General features: G+C 39.4%; 1 protein-coding gene across 2 annotated transcripts in view; it reads left to right on the top strand.

Moving 5' to 3' along the window:
- Window positions 1–6,270: 6,270 nt before the first annotated feature.
- The window catches only part of LOC122809242 (interferon-inducible GTPase 5-like), a 292,158-nt gene continuing 278,034 nt past the window's right edge, over window positions 6,271–20,394 (top strand). For both annotated transcript variants that reach the window (XM_044080563.1, XM_044080562.1), the window contains exon 1: window positions 6,271–6,486. The gene's annotated coding sequence lies outside the window, so the exon portion shown is untranslated. The remainder of the gene's footprint in view (window positions 6,487–20,394) is intronic.

Genomic DNA, 20,394 nt, shown 5'->3' with positions numbered 1-20,394 from the left:
TGTTTTGCTTCTCTTGAGAGAATGAGAAAGTCTCCACTGATTTCTAGCTGTGTGCAGCTATGCTGAGACCAGCACTAGTACCCAGGTAGTAGCCAATAGATGAATCACCATTATTCATCATTCTTGGCTGACTTAATTCTTTCATTTCACTCCTTACTGCTAGATTAGCTAACATCTCACCTAATAGTACCTCCCTAAATACTTCATCCGTAAGTCTTTATGGTCTTCTCTTATAATCTGCCTCCATCCTTTGAGTACTGTGACAAGCTGTAGTCCTCCACTATCTGGCAACATAGTTCAACAGTCTGCTGTTACCCATCTATGGCCGGTCTGATCATATTAGGTGCAGGCAGTTTAGCAACTGCCTTATGCATACTGACTTTTCACAGCTTCTACCAATTGATAGTAAAACTTATATAAGATGTAAAGTTTTAAGAAACATGAAAGCAAACAGTTTGCAATTAAAATTTCAAAGGCTCATTCTCGAACAGCATGTGACCAAAAGTATTTTTTCAAAGTTTCACAATGCCGAACTACAATAATACGAAATCATAATAATGAAAGTATAGCTTAATTCATTATTATGATTTTGGCATTGTGAATGGAGATTGCTGTATAGTGGGGATTGCGGAAGTTACCCTTTTCCTCACTGTAGTATGATGTGGGAGTTGGTATATATATTTTGCAGGGGGTGTTGGGGGGCACAGCAGGGCTTGCCCGTGAAGTAAGGGTGTGTAAGGATATAGGTTGTACAGCTGGTGTTTCTCCTTATACTGTTTCTCCTGATGTTCCAGTCAAGTCAGGGACCCTGCAGTAAAATTATTACTAGTTATAACATCTGTAGATCAATGTTTCCTGTGATAGACAGATAACTGGTTTGACCTAAGTGCAATTAAAGCACACTTTTTTGGTTCACTGTTTATTAAAATTCAAATATTGAAAATATTGAGCCAAAAATTAAAACATATATATCTTTGTTTGCAAGGGGCAAGCCCACTGCACATCCATCATGTGGATGGCTCTGTCTCACATCCTACTAAATGATGCATACCACCTCCACAGATACACCACAGTGGAGAAAATGGCAAGAACCCTCAAAAAGAACTTATCTGGTTCAGACTCACTGTAACATTAAATATTAGAACTGAAGGCACTCAACCACCACTGCTTTAACCACATGTAGTAAGCAGGTACTGCATGCCTTCCGTGGGAGGCAGTACTACTGTAGTTCAGTAGTTAAAATAACTCCCCTGGTTCAGACTCACTGTAACATTAAATATTAGAACTGAAGGCACTCAACCACCCCTGCTTTAACCACATGTAGTAAGCAGATACTGCATGCCTTCCGTGGGAGGCAGTACTACTGTAGTTCAGTAGTTAAAATAACTCCCCTGGTTCAGACTCACTGTAACATTAAATATTAGAACTGAAGGCACTCAACCACCACTGCTTTAACCACATGTAGTAAGCAGATACTGCATGCCTTCCGTGGGAGGCAGTACTACTGTAGTTCAGTAGTTAAAATAACTCCCCTGGTTCAGACTCACTGTAACATTAAATATTAGAACTGAAGGCACTCAACCACCCCTGCTTTAACCACATGTAGTAAGCAGATACTGCATGCCTTCCGTGGGAGGCAGTACTACTGTAGTTCAGTAGTTAAAATAACTCCCCTGGTTCAGACTCACTGTAACACTAAATATTAGAACTGAAGGCACTCAACCACCCCTGCTTTAACCACATGTAGTAAGCAGATACTGCATGCCTTCCGTGGGAGGCAGTACTACTGTAGTTCAGTAGTTATAAGCAAACATGCTTCATTTTGTTTGTTTGCTTTTGCAGTGGAGAGCACATGAAACGGCACTTTACACGTTCTGAACACAGCTACTATAACTGTACCTCAAGCACATATTTCTGCTGGAAAAATAACAGAGAAGTTTAAGGTTCTGAGCTGACAATGTGTTTCATGCTTTAGTCCATATAATAGCTCCCTCATGTTTCTGCTTGCATACTGTACAGTATAAAAGAAGTTATTTAACTAGGCAGTGTTCCCGGACTTTCCACAAAAAGAGGTATTTGTGACCAGTAGGTTTTCCCAGTTAACCAGACAAATAAATAAAAAAAGTAGAGCTCAAGAAAGCTGTTTTTATTGCTCTTTAGCACAGAGAAATAAAGTCCTGACTGTAGCCCAGATGACATGGGATCAAAAAGTAATTCAGGCATTGGAGGAGCCTGTGGTAGGGGGTGGGGGGAGTGAGAATGATTGATCAAATTTGGCTTTCTAATCCGGGAGGGAAGGTGGCAATCTAAACAACTGAATGAATCACATTTAGTAAAGAAACGTGTTACAGAATGCACCAGAACTGGAATGTGCACAGTCACCAAGCTGTGCATTGACTGTTGCATAAAAGCTTGTACAAGTCACAGGGGCAGTATTGTGGGTCTCTGTGGGGTTCAGGTGACTGTGTGGTAATGGAGGAGTAGTACCAGCATACAACTCTGACGAATGCCTTCTTTAATCAGCTGTCATCCAAAATGGAGTATGATGGCAAGCAGAAGTAGAAAAACAATAAAAACAAGTGCTGCTCTTTTCTTAGCTCAAAAGTACAGCTGTCATTAGTATTAATTTACACTATTTAGCTGAAGATAGATAACTCAACAGCCATCTATGCAAATAGAACCACTGCAGCTGCACACAGAGGCTATCACTTTGTGGATGTGAATGTTTCTCCTGCGTGTATCTAGTCAAATGGTGCATATTATCTCCCAAGCAAGGTCATAGTACTATAGCAATAACCCACACCTGGGTGTGGGTAATGCGGGATTTACCCACGGTTGGCGTGGTTTGGTCCCGAGGCGAGGACCAAACAAAGACAACCATGGCTAAATCCCGCATTACCCACACCCAGAAGTGGGTTATTGCTATTATACTATGACATTATTTAAGAAAAGATATAATTACTTTTCTTAAATAATGGCATTGTATAATGCCTCTTTGCTGCCCTTCCACAGCTGTCTGGTATCCACAGCAGTTCTGATGTACTGAGCATGCCTACGCAGTACATCAGAGCTGTGGCCAAAAGCAACGGAGGAAGCAAGATCTCCGTTGCTTTTTTACTGTTTCACTATGTTAAATGGGTTTAACATAGCGAGACAGCTTTAAAATAAGCAACGGAGATGTCCGTTGCTTATTTTAAAGCTGTCTCGATATGTTAAACCCATTTAACATAGCGAAACAGTAAAAAGCAACGGAGATCTTGCTTTCTCCATTGCTTTTTTTTTAAAACCTGTCTCGCTATGTTAAATGGGTTTAACATAGTGAGACAACTTTAAAATAAGCAACAGAGATCTCCGTTGCTTATTTTAAAGCTGTCTCGCTATGTTAAACCCATTTAACATAGCGAGACAGGTTTTTTAAAAAGCAACGGAGAAAGCAAGATCTCCGTTGCTTTTTACACACTGTGTCGCTATGTTAAAGGAGTTTAACATAGCGAGACAGCTTTAAAAAAAGCAACAGAGATCTCCGTTGATTTTTTTAAACCTGTGTTGCTATGTTAAACTCTTTTAACATAGCAAGACAGTGTTTTAAAAGAGACTTATACTAATGGAAAAAGTCTGGGCGACCGGACCTTTTTCCATTAGTATAAGTCGATTTACAACGTGCACGCTGGCCAATCAGCGTGCACGTTTTGGAAAATTAATGGGGGGTCATGGTATAATATCAGATATTTCATCTAGAATCTATGCAATCTCACTGAAAGGGAATGTTAACAAAGGAAAATGCTAGTAGTCATATTATTGTACAGTATTCAGTCCACCAATATAATAGCAGGGTATCTATCTGTGCCACCAGTTACCAGACATTATTTATCAGCTTGGGGGCCAAAGGGCTGTTCATGGAAGGAATAATGAATGATTATCAGTCTGGTCACCTTCCCTGAGGGTGGATTTGGGGGAATCCTGCTTCTGAAGAGACACCTACTGATGGGTGGCAGTCATTGGCTGATGTATGTGCTGTTAGAGCAATGTGGACATGAAGCTTATCAGGGTGGTATAGGGGATGGGTGCTCACACTTAGACCATTACACCTGATGTGTAGGTAGTACAAAACAAAAAAGTGCTCTAATAATTTTCTTATCTCTTTTTTGTTTTGGAACCATTAGTTACCATGGTACCACTACCAAACAATGAAAATGGTAGAGAGCTTCACTTTGGACGACACAAGAAAGTCCTGAAGTATCTTGCTACTTTGGTATATACTGCATAGGGTTTTAGAACAGTTTCCAGGTGTACAACTGAACCCAATTTTCCTGAGTTCCACATTTGAATGAATACCAAAAAAAATGTCTTTTTTGGTGAGGATTGTAGCCCCCCCCCACCCCCACACACACACACACACACACACACACACACCTCTCCTTTAGTATGCTTCTCCAACTGTACCCCTTCACTAATTTAATAATCTGTGAGGTTGCCACTTCTCCTAGAAAGGGACATTTCTATTGTAGTGCTCTCCACTGAATGGGGTGCATCTTCTCACACAAGGGCACTTAAATCAGTGTCCATTACAAATAGAAGGCAGTAGTCTTTTCAGACCACATTCTGTGTTCTTATTATCCAAAATGGGAAGAGAGCTCTGATATTCTCTTTGTGGAATTTCTCAAGGAATGAAAATTCATCTTGCCAGGAGACTCAGAATATTTATCATAGGTAGAATCTAAGTTGTTGCAGCTGAACAATTCACCCATAATTTCCTAATAATTCAAGACAACCATTTCCCCTTGACCACAAGACTTCCTAAACATGCCAAAACAGTATGGCTCACAAAAGAGTTTCCATTGGGTTTCCACACCTATAAATCCTACTTTATGCAGATGACATGGTTCTCTATAGGTCTATGTAGAACCAGCACCATCTCATACAGGACAAACTTTAAAAGGACCTGCTAGATATTTCTGACTGTCTAGCTACCAAAAGGTTCCTCCTTAACCCCAACAAAATAAAAAACAGTATTGTTTAAAAAAAAATCTAGCACTCCAAAGTCCTTCCTAATCAAAGACAACTATAATCACGTCATATAAACCAGCACAGCATTCACATACCTCAGAGTATTCTGTAGTAATGAGGAGTAATCACGTCATATAAACCAGCACAGCATTCACATACCTCAGAGTATTCTGTAGTAATGAGGAGTAAGAATTGTAACCCAGCTGTTGGTTTTCTGTGAATGCTTTCTTTTGTAAAAGGCTGGCATTAGAGTGCCTGTATTTGAGTGGACATGACACTTCTCATTCTTTGCTTTATAGATATTGAGAAATACTTATTCAAAATGTCTGCATTTCACTGTACCTCTCCCCCCTCCCTCCACATATCTGATTTAGTAAACCATGCTACTACTTTATTTGTCCATGCTTAAGTTTTTAATTGTATTTGGTTTCATTATACAATATGAAAATAACGACTAACAAATGCATGTCAGTAACTTCTCAATGATATAGGCTTTAACCACCAGTTATTCTTTGGTTGATCTCTAGTAAGCTTGGCTTCATTTCACATATTATAGCGTCTTCTACTCATGTTTATTTTTAAAGTAGAATTTTGCAGCAACTGGATCTTTGCCCCCCCCCCCGGGCCTCTGCTGAAAATAAATCTGTTAATTTGTATATCTTGGGTATCAAGCATACATACATACATAAATAAATAAATGTGCAAGGAAATAAAGGACTGCTGCTTTATCTACTCCTAACAGGAGGAAGCAATGCTCACGTATACTGGAATACCAATATTTTTATGAACCTTTCCTAAGGGATCAGCATTGCCTTATCAAATAAGGAAGAAGAGTGAAAACTTTGCAAAAGAAACACAGACAACTGACTTCAGAAAAGCATTTGAGGTTGGTTTTGCTGATTCCTGCTACTTCTTCTGGTAACTCATTGTCACAATCAGCAAAACCAGCCTTGACTGCTTTTCTGAAATTAACTTGTCTATGATTCGGTTATAAAGTCTTCACTCTTTTTCTTCCTTATTTTTTGCTTTTTAAAATGACTCAATTAAAAGCATTCTTTAAAAATATATATATTTTTATTTATGTTTTAATTTTTTACTTTATAGTTTTTTTATTAAAATACAACACTAATTCAGTATTTATCAAGATTTATGCCTTTTGTTACTTGCCATACCTATACAGGAGTACTACAACATTGTAAGGCAGATTTGCTTGTTTTGATTCCTGTAATGCTGTTCACTCTTATCAGGTGACTTGTGGAGAGGTCTGCTCATGTGATCCAGTATGGAGGCATTGGCATAGGAATTGTTGCTTGTTGGGAACCAGGGAATGAGACTGTTAGGTGGAAACTGTGTCATTTTAAATACTATAAGGCCAGGCATGTACATATTTAAACTTCTAATGTTACAGAAATGAAGGGAATATGGTTGCCAAAGAGTCACAGATAGGATTCCTTAAGTATGATGAGGCCATCAAACAAGGTAAGATAAACTGAATGCTGTACTGCTGTAGAAGGTAGAGGAATGTAAATAGCTGGCTGTCACCACTGTTGTGTTTGGTGGGGGAGACTTATCATAGTAGTGCCATACATCTGTACAGTGGGGTGGCTTTCATCCCTCCAATGCTGTGGGCAAACGTGACAATAGTGTGTGTGTGTGTGTGTGTGTGTGTGTGTGTGTGTGTGTGTGTGTGTGTGTGTGTGTGTGTGTGTGTGTGTGTGTGTGTAAGTAACAGGGGAAAGGAGTGTGTGTAAAGGGAGGGGGGTCATACCTTGCAATTCAAATTGGTGCCCCATATTCCTCCTAAAAAGGAATGAATTTGCTTAATAACAGACATTTCAGGTTTAGACATCATATCCTTTAGAAAAATGCATACTAACACAAATCCTGTTGTTCTAGCAATTTTCTAAGTTCATGAGAGCAATATTTATAATCTGTCCCTATTTATTTTAGGATCTGTCCACATTTCTTGCACTAAGAGGTTGGTGTGTGTGTGTGTGTGTGTGTGTGTGTGTGTGTGTGTGTGTGTGTGTGTGTGTGTGTGTGTGTGTGTGTGTGTGTAAAAGGGAGGTAGCATACCCCTCAGCTGTCCAGGTTTTTGCAGAATGTCCAGATTTTTGCCTCATATTCATCCTAAAAAAGATTGAAGTTGCTAAATAGTTAAAGACATCATATCCTTTAGAAAACTGCATACCTACACAAATCCTGTTATTCTTGCAATTTTATAAGTTCATGAAAGCAATATTTATAATCTGTCCCTGTTTATTTTAGGCTTTGTCCAGATTTCTTGCACTAAGAAGTTGAGGTGTGTGTGAGACAGAGAGAGAGAGACAGACAGAGTCAGAGAGAGAGAAAAGCCCTAATTAGATCTAGCAGGTGGAATTTATTTTCAAGTAGGAATTGTGAGCTTCAAGGGATACAAAGGTTACTGCTGCTCATGCTAAGTCTGCTTAAAATGTGCAACGGTTTTGTTTAGCAGATGGTATCATTATTGTGGTATAGAATTTTAAGGCAGTGTTAGCACAGCAGGTAGCATACCTGCATCTTGATGCAAAGGGCTGTAGGTGATATTCCTACAGCATGTACATTTGTATTTTAAGGGGGTATGGTTCTGCAGTCTTTAGTATGTCCTCCTTTGGATGAGACACCTAATAACTATGAACCTGTTTTTCACCTTGCCACCCATTCCCTATTGCAATATACCAGCTTACCATTTATTTTAATGTAACATAGGCAATTTATTCTTCAAGGGCAACAGGCACTGAATTTGTAAATGAAACGCTGAAATATAAAGTTGTTTTCTAGTAACAACCTCTTCATTGGTTTCAGACCTCTATAATGTGATATTATTCAGATGAGTTTTATTTCTGCAGAGATTCTGCATATTGATTGATATTGGTGGGTTGTATGACAGACGTTTGAGTGGCCCTTTATGGTTGAAATGTTCTGAATTGGGCAGGTTATCATTATTGGTTCATATGATTTGTTTCATTGCTTAAAGGAAAAATGTTCAGAACTATAAATTTAAAACCTACTCTAACAAGTGGTGCTGTATTATACAAGGGATATAATTCAATTATTATATATTATAATCAATACAGTCAAAAAGGTGAATCAAAGAATTTTTGCATGGTTCTAAAAATGTGTGCAAGGAGCCTATGATTTGAAAACAGCCCAAAGGTAAACTTACCCTGCCACTGGCCAAATGCATTTTCTTTGAATATGGGTTTCAATGCTGTTTCAGTGAATGTGGGTTTCAAAGGTAGAGAAGTTTTAATGCTAAGTCTGTTTTCATTGTAAGATTATTGCTTTGTTTAGGTTTAGTAAAGGTCTATCAGTATTTGTGCTATAAAATTTGAAATAAAAGTTGTAAATGAAATCCAAATATCTGTAATCACTGTAGAAGTAAAGCATAAAAAAGTATGCACACTGAGAGATTTGAACAGTGTCTATGGCAAATGGGGAGAAATATCCAAGTAATGGGACACTGGAATGGCTGTGTGGGTGGAGGGGGGCTGCGTGGGTGGAGGGGGTGAGGCTGTGAGGGTGAGGCTCTGGGTTTGCACCCCCCTGGAAAAAATCTTGTGGCTCCCTTGCTTGACAATACCCTACTGCACTTGCAAAGTAAATTCTTTCCCTTGGTACAAAGGCTACGTTGACCTCATAAACGTGACTGGATATCTAATAAACTCAAACACCTCCTCAAATTACATGATGAAGCATGGCACAATTGAAAATGCAACACCTCAACAGATTCCAGTGCCAAATATACGTCACTGTGCAATCTAGCCAAGCAATCCATCCACATACACAAAACAACCACTACCAAAACAAACAAATCTCACTTTTAGTCAAACCTAAAAGATTCTGGAGAGAAATCAACCTGTTGACTGGTTGAAAAATTCAACACAACTCCACTGTCCTGAACCCCTCTAACATCACCATAGACAAACTCTCATACGTTGACTTCCTCAATGAGTTCAGCAACCTGCCACACATGACAATACAAACCTATGACCCCACAGCCACCCATCCCCCATTTACATTCCTTTATTCCACTTTAAAAAGGTTAGAACCAAAGAGACAGAAACACAAACTGACCAAATACAAATAGATGCTCCACCCAAGACTCAGGTAACCTAACCCCTTGGTTCTTTTACCTTTGTGAAGGACTTATTTTCCCACCCTCTCACTCACATATACAAACCTCTGCTTAACTAATAAGATTATGCCTCAGATATGGAAAACAGCAATAGTCAATCCAAAACTACCGAAGCCAACTACTGCTTTGCAATACTGTCCTATTTAACTACTTCCCACTTTAGGTAGAATACTAGAAAAAATATCTACAACCAAATTACTGGTTATTTGCATTAATACTATCTTTTCTCCATTAAGCAACATGGATTCTGGTCTGGACACAGCACCATAACAGCTCTCTACTCCCTCACAGATGACATCCTGTCCAATATAGATAAAGGCAACCTGACTGGAACTGTCTTTACTGACCTCACTAAAGCCTTGGTCATAATTTACTATTTGATAAAGTTACTGAAACATGCATTAGAGATTATGCAAAACCTTGGTTTATAGATTTCCTCACCAATAGATCTTTCAAGGTGAAAGTAGGCACCACCACCAAAAGGAGTCTCCCAGGGTTCAACTTTAGTTCTTCTGCTATTTTCTATATTTATCAACAAACTTCTTTCTGATCAACCTCAGATGCCACTAATTCTTTTTGCAGATAACATGGTCATCTACAGATCAACCAAATCCCACTCTATTATACAAACTCAGCTGCAAGATTACATCAAAACCCTCAACCAATGTCTAATAGGCCACAATCATATGCTCAGTCACTTAAAAACAAAATGCAATGCTATTTGGAACCAACCAAAAATAGTCTAAGCACCCATATTCCTTAATATTAAAGATGCTAGCAATACTACAATAAAAACTACCATGTCCTTCAAATATTTTGGCATTTGGCTAGACCAGTCTCTTCACTTTCAAGTACACATTCAAAACCTAAACAAAAAGATGAAAACACTGCTATTCTTGGCAAACAAGCCGTCACCTCTTCTGTCCAAGCCTGCCAAAGCTGCCATTGAATTTGGACTACCCATAATAGCTGCAGCCTCAAAGAAGAATGAAAAAAATGAAAATGAGATGTGCCATACTCTTAAATGCTTTAATGCTTGAAAAGGGGAATGGAAGCCAGTTTAAATGAACTGGTCAAAGAAGCCGAGAATTGATGGAGGATACACACCATAAACTACAGGATGAAAAAGGTAAAAAGGAAAGTCTGTCTACTAGGGGCACATATGTGGTAACTGGTAAATGTAACTGAGACTCAGTCCAGGAAAAGTGATTGAGGATACATATGGTGGTGGAGGGGAGGCTTGTGAGATTCCATTGGAAGTAAACTTAAAGCTAGGCTGCTGGGAAACTCTTTGAGACATGGCCCGCTGCTTTAAGTCAACAAGAGCTTCTGTAGATCTTGAATATCACACACCATGATTCCCTTTTCTGTGGAAAGAATACTATGAACATGGTTCAGATATAAGATTAGATGAAGTTCTGTTATAATCATTAATAGGAATGAAAATGCTAATCTTAAATCCATGTTCGTAGTGTTCTTTCCACAGAAAAAGGAATTGTGGTATGTGTTATTCTTAGGTTTTTGTGTTGGTATTCTTTTTTGGATTTTAAAGCTCTTGAATATGCTGCAGAATATATGACAGACAGACTAAAAAAGGAGTATGTGATATTTTCGGTCGGTAAAGACAAAGAGATTGCTTCCTTAGGTCTGTTGTAATGAGAAGTAGAATCGCATTGTCTTGGGCATATCAAGTTGTGACTTCATAGGTGGCTTAATGTTTAATATTACAAACTCTCCAGGATCATGGGTTCATTTCTGGCCACCAGTCACTGTTTGTGCAGTCTGAATATTCTAATATTTCTGCCGCTGTCTGCATGAGCTGCCTATGGTTACCTTGGTTTCTTTCCACTGTAAAAGACACACTGGTATGTTTAACTGGCTACTCTAAAAATATCTTAAGCTTTATACTGTGTAGTTTTCTTTCAATGTAATTATATAAAAGAGCATTTGGATTACTGAAGTTTATCCAAGATAACTAAGCCACACTATTACATTCTGAAAGTAAGTAAATAAACAAATGAACAATGAATAAATAAATAAGTACAATAAAAATAACTAATTGTTTTAGATCCAGAAGCTTTGGAATAAATTTAGATGAGAAACCACTGGCTGCATCCGCAAACATTCTTCATTACACTCCTAACACTGTATGACATTTGGTTAAGTGTTAAACATCGTAAAACTGATAATGACACATGGATGAGCATAGGTTGTTTGGGTTAGAGTTTCTTGAATTAAGCTGACATAGAAACCAGTTCTAGAAAACTAAAACATGCACACACACACACACACACACACACACACACACACACACACACATATATATATATATATATATATATATATATATATATATATATATATATATATATACACATATGCACATGTATGCATCTATCTCTCCATCAATATAGCTAGCTAGCTAGCTGTCTGTTTGCCTGCATATGGAGGCCAAAGAAAAAACTTCACATGAAGAAGGTTTAGTAACCTAATTTCACTCTATAAAAGTAATTTTGAAAGATTTGTGTGCATGTGTGTGTGTCTGTATATATATATATATATATATGTACAGTATAAATATATATATATATATATATATATATATATATATATATATATATATATATATATGGGTCTACTTCATTTCACCTAACTTCCAATTCACTGACTTTCATTTCACTGACCCCATTTCACTGAAATTTCATTTGACTGACACTTCATTTCACTGACAGTTCATTTGACTGACAAGTATTATTAGCAAGAAAATGGAATATGCCCCCTTCCCCACTGTAGTGCGAACCTGGAGTTAGAATATATAGTTGGGGGGGTGTGGGGGGCACAGATATGATATTATTAAGTTTTGATATAATATTGCTTAGTAAAAGAAAAGTAAGTGGGGGGCTTCGCCCCCCACACCCCCCAACTATATATTCTAACTCCAGGGTCGCACTACAGTGGGGAAGGGGGCATATTCCATTTTCTTGCTAATAATACTTGTCAGTCAAATGAACTGTCAGTGAAATGAAGTGTCAGTGAAATGAAATTTCAGTCATTTAGTCTCAGTCAAATGGGAGTCAGTGAATTGGAAGTTAGGTGAAATGAAGTAGACCCATATGATACACATACACATATACTTAGGAGTATATAATGAGTATTATTGTGAAGGCTGCAAGCCTAGCTAGATAGAATTTTGTAGATAATTTTATGTCATTTCTAAATATTAATATAATCCACTGGCTTGCTTTACAAACGTGAAGATATGTTATGATTAAACTATATGTTGTACTGAGCTTCAAAAATGTAACCACAGTGCACTCTGCTGGAAGAAAGCTGATTAGTCAAGCATTGTATGACTGTTTGATCTCAAGCTTGGAGACAGGATGTCTGGACTAAGGAATTATTTCTATTGTTTTAGGACAGGAGGTAATTACTGGATTTTACATGTAAAATGCCTTTTATTGCTGTGACTTCCTGCAGGTGCAGATTACAAAAAGAAATGTAAATGTTGAGTTTCTGTTAGCCTGGGAAACTAAATCAAAACTGTTAAGAATGATGTAATCTGAAATGACTCGCAGTACTGTGTTATCAATTTAAGACTTTCCCAGAGAGAAAGAGAGGGCATTTTGGATTTTGTCTGAACCTGAACACATCAACTCACCAGCACTCTGCCTTTGCTTGCTCTGTAAGTAAGATATTTATTTAGAACAGTGATTTCTCTTAAACATAGATAGAAATACCCATGTTAGTCTAACTGTTTTTTTATTATTTATGTCAGACTATTCTACAGTATTATTTTAAAGCATTTTCCTGTGATTTCTGAAATTTGTAATGTCATTGTGTTGAAGTAATATGTATTGTCTTGTGGTTTTATTATTTATTAAATATTTTAAACCTTTCAACTGTGGCTGTTTTGTGTAGAGATAATTTAAGATATTAGAGAGTACTTGCATGTATTTGGTGATATTGTCCAAGCCACTCCAATAGTCTTGCTGTTCGGCACACTTACTATTTGGCTAATAGTAATATTACACAGTGAAATTGGTCACCCATTGGGAAGGGCCTTATTAGTAGCTGATATTAGTGGTTGGTGGCAGTGATTTCTACCTTATAGTCTGGAGAGAAGGGGCATAGTTGGAGAACCTGTGCCAGCCTCTCCCAGGAGTGTCTGTGTGTTGTTTATAACTCATATCTCAAAGTGTGTGTGTGTGTGTGTGTGTGTGTGTGTGTGTGTGTGTGTGTGTGTGTGTGTGTGTGTGTGTGTGTGTGTGTGTGTGTGCATGTACGTGTGTGTGTCAGCTACTTCAGCAGAGACATGAAGCATTGATTGGACAGAGAGGGTGCTGGAGGTTTTAGCTTGACCACTAGGCTGAGATCTGTACCCTGTAGCTGTGCCAGTGGGGAGTCTTATTGGGGATCTGGAGAGAAAGGGAGAAACCAGCCCCAGACTGACTGTGATCTGTGTGTGCTCTTAAGGGAAATTGTACTTTACTGTGTGTGTACTTGTTATCCCCCCAATGTGCACGCCCCTCACTGGTGGCTCCTTGATTACTGGGCCAGTGCATGGGTGTCACAACTGTAACAAGTAAAAATGAAACTGTAAGATGCAAGGATTATTTTTTTCTTTCCTGAGTGAAAGAGGTACAGAGAAGTGCAAAATTGTTATGACCTGCTTGTGTTAATAAATAACATTTACTGCACTGGGGTCCACTTTGTAGCATACTGCATGTTTTAGTATGACTCATACTTTTGAAGAGACATGGGGAATTTAATAAAGCCTACATGGACTTTTTTTTTCCATGTTGTCGTCATGGCACACTACTTACATGAAAATAAGTAGGTTTGTGATCCAATAAGCAGAGCTAGGCAGAGGGCACGTACGCACCATGATGGAAGTATCCATGGCATGCAAATCAATTCATAAGCAGGTGAACTGCATGCAAATGAGGGAGGTAGAGTGATCCAGCAAGCAGATAGACAGTCCAGCAGACACTGTGTTGGTGTCCATAGTGTACACGGAAAATTCCATGCACAGAATTTTAAACAGAAAACAGGGGCTGCAAAAGTATAGTTCGATGGACAGAAATAGCATAGCAGACACAGATATGTGCAAAACTGTCTGCAGTGTGTCCAAAACCCTATGGGAAACACTTTAAAATAATTTTATTTTTTTAATGATCTGTGTATGTTCGGGCAGCATACTGCAGTGTGCAAACATGCTGTTATGAAAAATAAAAATAAAAAAAGATTATAAAAAACAAATGTATTAGTATGTGACAGTAATGTATTACAGGACCTTGTATGGAGTATCTACAGTGGTGGAATGGTGCTGTTGCCAATGAGGCAAGGCCTGGAATCATGTAGTTTCCAGGTTGTGTGCACTGATACCTATGCAAATGAAGTGGGGTTTCTGAGTAGCACAAATGGGTATCAGTGTCTGTAGATTCCCATCTGTGTAGGCACAAAACCAAGTTGGTGTCCAGAGAAGAGGTAGCTGACATCATGTGGGGTGTGTGTCTGAGGACTTGTAAGCTCATTGGAGCTCAGTGGTGCCTATTTGCATGGTGAGCTGCTCTGATGAGCAGGTGGTGTGTATACACTGGCTGCTAAGCTTTGTTTAATTTAGATTTCATATTTCAACTTGTATGCATGGTGCACTGCCGTGCTGAGTGTGCCCTTTCATGGGGGTGTGTGCAGTGACTGCTGAGCATCGTTTACCTTCAGGACACACGTTTGCTAAGGTTGTTGCTAAGGCTGATCGAGGAAGGCTGTCCAAAAAAAAAAAATTGGCTGAGAAAGCCAGTGGTATATTAATTACTGATGACCCCTATTTAACTTAAACTAGGGCCATTAACAGTCCATAATGATGTACTTGGCAGAGAACTGTAAAGGTTGCATACATCCTGCAATCTGATTTCACCCCGTACTCTGCACCAGTGGAGTACAGACTTGGGATTTTTAGCCGAAGGAATGCTAGGGGCTACTGTAGGTCTGATACATCTGTATGTGCTAGATGCTGAGTCCAATGCTGCTGCTACTGTGGCTGACAATTGGCCTAGACTGAAGAGGAGAAGAGTGCTCAGGCCCAGGGTAACCTTTCAGGAGCTACATGATGTGAAGATTGCAGAGCTCTATAGGGTGGACAAGGACATACTACAAAGAACTCACTGAGCTCTGCCTTCCTCAACTCAGACCCAGAGCCAACAGAGGGGAACCGATCCCAGTGGAAACAAAGGTATGCGTAGCTCTTAGGATACTAGCAATAGGTACTTTCTAAAGACCAACTGGGGATATGATGGGGTTCTCGCAGGCATCAGCATCCAGGGTACTCCACCAGTTCCTGGACGCCATACTACCACATGCCAGTGAGCACATTTATTTTCCCCACACCCCTGAGGAGAGGGCCAGCAGTATGCAACACGTCTACTGTGTAGCACACTACCCTGAGGTACTGGGTGTGATAGATTGCACTCATGTACAGATCAAGGCACCACCAGTGAGGAGGGTGGAGTCTACATCAACTGCAAGGGGTTTCACTCCATCAACTGCCAGGTCATGTGCAATGCCCAAGGCATTATCATGAATGTGTGTGCTGGCAGCCTTGGCAGTTATCACGACTCCCATATCTGGAATGCATCACAGCTGTACCAAATGTTTGCTGGGGGGAAATCCTGCATGGCCATTTACTGGGGGATGCTAGCTACACACTGGAACCGTGGATTATGACACCCATCAGAAATGCACACACACCCACAGAAGAATGTCATAATAAGGCACATGCACAAACTAGGACATCATAGAGCATATGTTTGGGCTGCTGAAGTCAAGGTTCTGTTGCCTTGATATATCTGGTGGAGCCCTGCAGTACTTTCCAGCCACATATGCACAGATGTTCACAGTATGTGCTATGCTGCACAGTATGATCCTGTGGAAATAGATGCAGCAGGATCAGCAAAGGGAAGGGATACACAGACCCCCACCAGTGGCTAGGTTCCACAGCCACACCCACAGATGGAGTTGGAGGAGGAAACCCCTGAGGTTGTCCCTGTAGGCAGACGTAGGCATGCCCAGTATGCCCTGGCCTTGGCCAAGAGACAATGCATAGCACATGCACTGACAACCTAGGGCCCTAGGGACTGACACCTTACTCCGACTCACATACATATAGTAAAAATGATGCCAAGCAACCCATACAACCTATACCTAACCATGTATTGGCTGTGTACTGCATGCATCAGGCAGAGTCATCCCTGAACTACAGTTCTGTCATCTGCTGCATTTGCAAGGTAAGTCACTCACTTACACACCACTTGTAAGGAGTACTATAATATGATATCATATGTATGGACCTGCTGCATGTATGCAGGGGGATATAGTGGGCTATTTGGGGAGATGTAACATCCACATGGGACTACTGATATCCAGTCCAATAGTATGTGTTCCGTAATATTCACTAGGCCTCATGGTTGGAATATTCACTACAGCAGTCAAGGTTGATGTTAAACAGTGGGGTCACATGCTATTTGCACTACTGTCTATGCTCACAGAGCATGTGCTGTTCTTCCCCCACTCCCAACACACCAGTGTTCCCATACAACTGCTGTAACAGTAAGTCTGCAATGATATATCAGCAGACTAGCCAATTCCACGGCTGTGACATAGAACCTGGACACATGTTGTATGTCTCACATAACACAGGAGTGACAATGTATGTCTCTATGCTGTAGATTATGTGAGGAATGACACAACTCTGTCTGGTGGCTGGTGTGGCTCACTACACTAGGGACATTAAAACAAAGTCCAGAAAGCAGGTGTAGAACAGTTAAACATACTGGTGAACCAACACAAAATTAAATCCAGTAATAAAAAGGCACAGCACAACCATCCATGTAAAACAAGGTTTATTACTTCAAGCTTTCGAGTTGAAACTCTTTTTCAAGAATGAATCAGTACATTAAAACCACAGAATAAATATAGAACACCAGCCAATCACATAACATGTCTCATAAACACATTATATAATTATACAATTTACATAATTAAGGGTGAAGCCCCCCCACCCATATTCATTTAAAATGTTTAGTTGTTGAATTTTCATGTTTTAAATTACTATTAAACGAATATTAGTGGGGGGCTTCGCCCCTACAACCCCCAACTATATATATATATATCAACTCCAGGGGTGCACAACTTTGGGGAGGGGGCAAATCCCTGTTAAGTGCCTTGAATACTGGTTGTTGATCAAATGAGCCATTGACCAAATGAGTTTCGACCATATGAACTGTCGACCATATCAGGTAGACCCATATATATATATATATATATATATATATATATATATATATATATCAGTATATAAATTACAATGATGCATGAACTCTCCACATATATATACCTAACACATTTACGTAAAGTACACACACAGCGACATTTAAAGAGACATCCCTGTTATGTGCATAATATATATATATATATATATATATATATATATATATATATATATATACTTTCAAATGTTCGACTTTCATATGGCCGAGACCATATGATCGAACTTTTAAAAGTTTGAATGTTCTTAACAGAGATCTCCATACAGGGCACAATGAGACTTCCCTTTTCCGCACTGTAGTACGATCTTGGGCGTTGGTAGATTTAAATAGCAGGGGGGTGTGGGAGCCCCCCTGCTAAAAACGCTCAGGTAAGTTTTTTCTTTTGTTTTACTTTTTTAATCAGATGTTTGAACTTTTAAACGTTCTATCATATGGTCTCGGCCATATGAAAGTCAAACATTTGAAAGTTTGATCATCTGAAGTAGACCTAATATATATATATATATATATATATATATATATATATATATATATATATATATATATATATATATATATATATATATATATATGGCTCTACTTCTATTCGTTGACAGCCCATTTCACTGAAACCCATTTGGTCGACAGCTCATTTCATCAACAAACATTCTAGGTGGGGGGCTGCGCCCCCCACACCCCCCCAATATGGGGGGCTGTGCCCCCCACACCCCCCCAACTATATATAACAACTCCACAGTCGCACAACAGTGGGGAGGGGGGCAAATCCCAGGTTTTTGCCCTGAATACTTTTGTCAATGAAATGAGCTGTCGACCAAATGGGTTTCAGTGAAATGGGCTGTCAATATAAAGAAGTAGACCCATATATATATATATATATATATATATATATATATATATATAAATATAAATATGTATATATATATATATATATATATATATATATATATATATATATATATATATATATATATATATATATATATATAATGTGTATATATATATATATATATATAATGTGTATATATATATATATATATATATATATATATATATATATATATATATATATATGCTGAAGCTGCGGTGGTACAGCGGTAGCATTGCCTCACAGCAAGAGGTTCTCCTGTTTGATTCTCTGCTGGGGTGCCTTCTGTGTGGAGTCTGCATGTTCTCCTTGTGGTCGAGTGGCCTCCAAAAGATATGTGTGAATGGGCCTGCCTTCGCTGAAGGTTGGGCGTCGAGCTGGCAACTCGGCACCATAAAAAAAAAATCTACTGCCAATCATTAGCGGACCGGAGTTCTGCTGTGGCGACCCCTAAATGGGAAAATCCGAAAAGACAAACAAACATATATATATATATATATATATATATATATATATATGTGTGTGTGGGTCGGGGGGATGTAAGAATGTCCTCACATACTGTCGGAATGCTGAGGTTATCTGCACATACACATCATAACAGTTGTCTGAAGGAACAAGACCAAGGCCACAACAGTTCATAATCCACTCACCCACAGACCCTTGTGCCTTCAGAATGTCATCTTGTAGACAGACACAGGTGAGCAGCTGTTGCAATGTACAATGGTTTCAACGCATGGCTTTGACAGGCCATATGGCCATATGTTTGCCTATCTAACTGCAACCAGTCACATATGGCCATATTGGTAACTGTATACACATAGCAGGGATATTAACAGGTATCCCACTCCTAGGACACTAGATACAGTAATAGTACCAAGCAATATCACTCTGCAGGCCACGCAAGGCTACTTTGCATACTCTACAAGTACTTTGCCGGCAATCACATGGACAACAAACGTAACCTGTGGTGCATGCAATAATTACTGTGAGCTATAGTGTGTAATACTAGATAGGCAGGGGTTCTAATCTCACAACAGCCAACTGTGTGTGTGTGTGTGTGTGTGTGTGTGTGTGTGTGTGTGTGTGTGTGTGTGTGTGTGTGTGTGTGTGTGTGTGTAAATATATCCCCTTGCAGCACTATAGCCATGCCCATATGGGCTATCTTTGTACAATGGTTATGCATGTTATGGCCCTGTGCCTAGCTGCTGCCTCTACATTGCCCTCCTCTACAAGGCCTGCTGATGTCATCCACCTCAAGAGCACTGGCAGACAGTCTAATATTAGACAAACTCCATGGCACATGTGATAAGTACTGCAAGCTATAGTGTATAATAGTAGATAAGTCAAGGTTCTAATCTCACAGTAGCCAAGTGTGTGTGTGTGTGTGTGTGTGTGTGTGTGTGTGTGTGTGTGTGTGTGTGTGTGTGTTTGTGTGTGTGTGTGTCAATATATATCCTTGCAGCACTATGGACATGCCCATATGGGCTATTTCTGTGCAATGGTTATACATTTTGTGGCCCTGTGACTAGCTGCTGTCCCTGAATTGCCCTCCACTACATAATCATAACTGATGTCCGTCACCTGTCTGACCCAGACATAGGATATTTTTAGATGTGTCAACTACGTCACTACACTTTCTAGGTTTGTAAGTTCAGAAAACCCAGGTGACACGTAGCAAGGATAGCAGGCCATATCACAAAGTATGAACGCATGCTTAGGCTGACTGCACCCATTGTCCCTGATAGACTGTTCATTACATATGTACCTAGGAAGTCATGCACATATACTGCTGTACCGACATCATATTTCTGCTGTGCTGCCAGGCAATTTTGTGCTGCTGTATTTCCGCCATGTGTCCATAGTTTATCCCCCTCAGACTCCTGGAACAGAAACATGCACAGGTTCATGACACACCTGTCATTCTGTAACACTACAGCCAGTCCAACATCATGTAACAAAGATACACTAAGTGTGATGTGTAGTCATGACACATGCCAGCATACAGTACCTGTTGTGGCCCACAGCAAGTGGCATGGCAA

This window comes from Protopterus annectens, chromosome 8.part0 (genome assembly GCF_019279795.1).
Source record: "Protopterus annectens isolate FY-2018-M chromosome 8.part0, PAN1.0, whole genome shotgun sequence".
Taxonomy (NCBI): domain Eukaryota; kingdom Metazoa; phylum Chordata; order Ceratodontiformes; family Protopteridae; genus Protopterus; species Protopterus annectens.
This window is presented reverse-complemented; position numbering and strand designations above follow the sequence as displayed.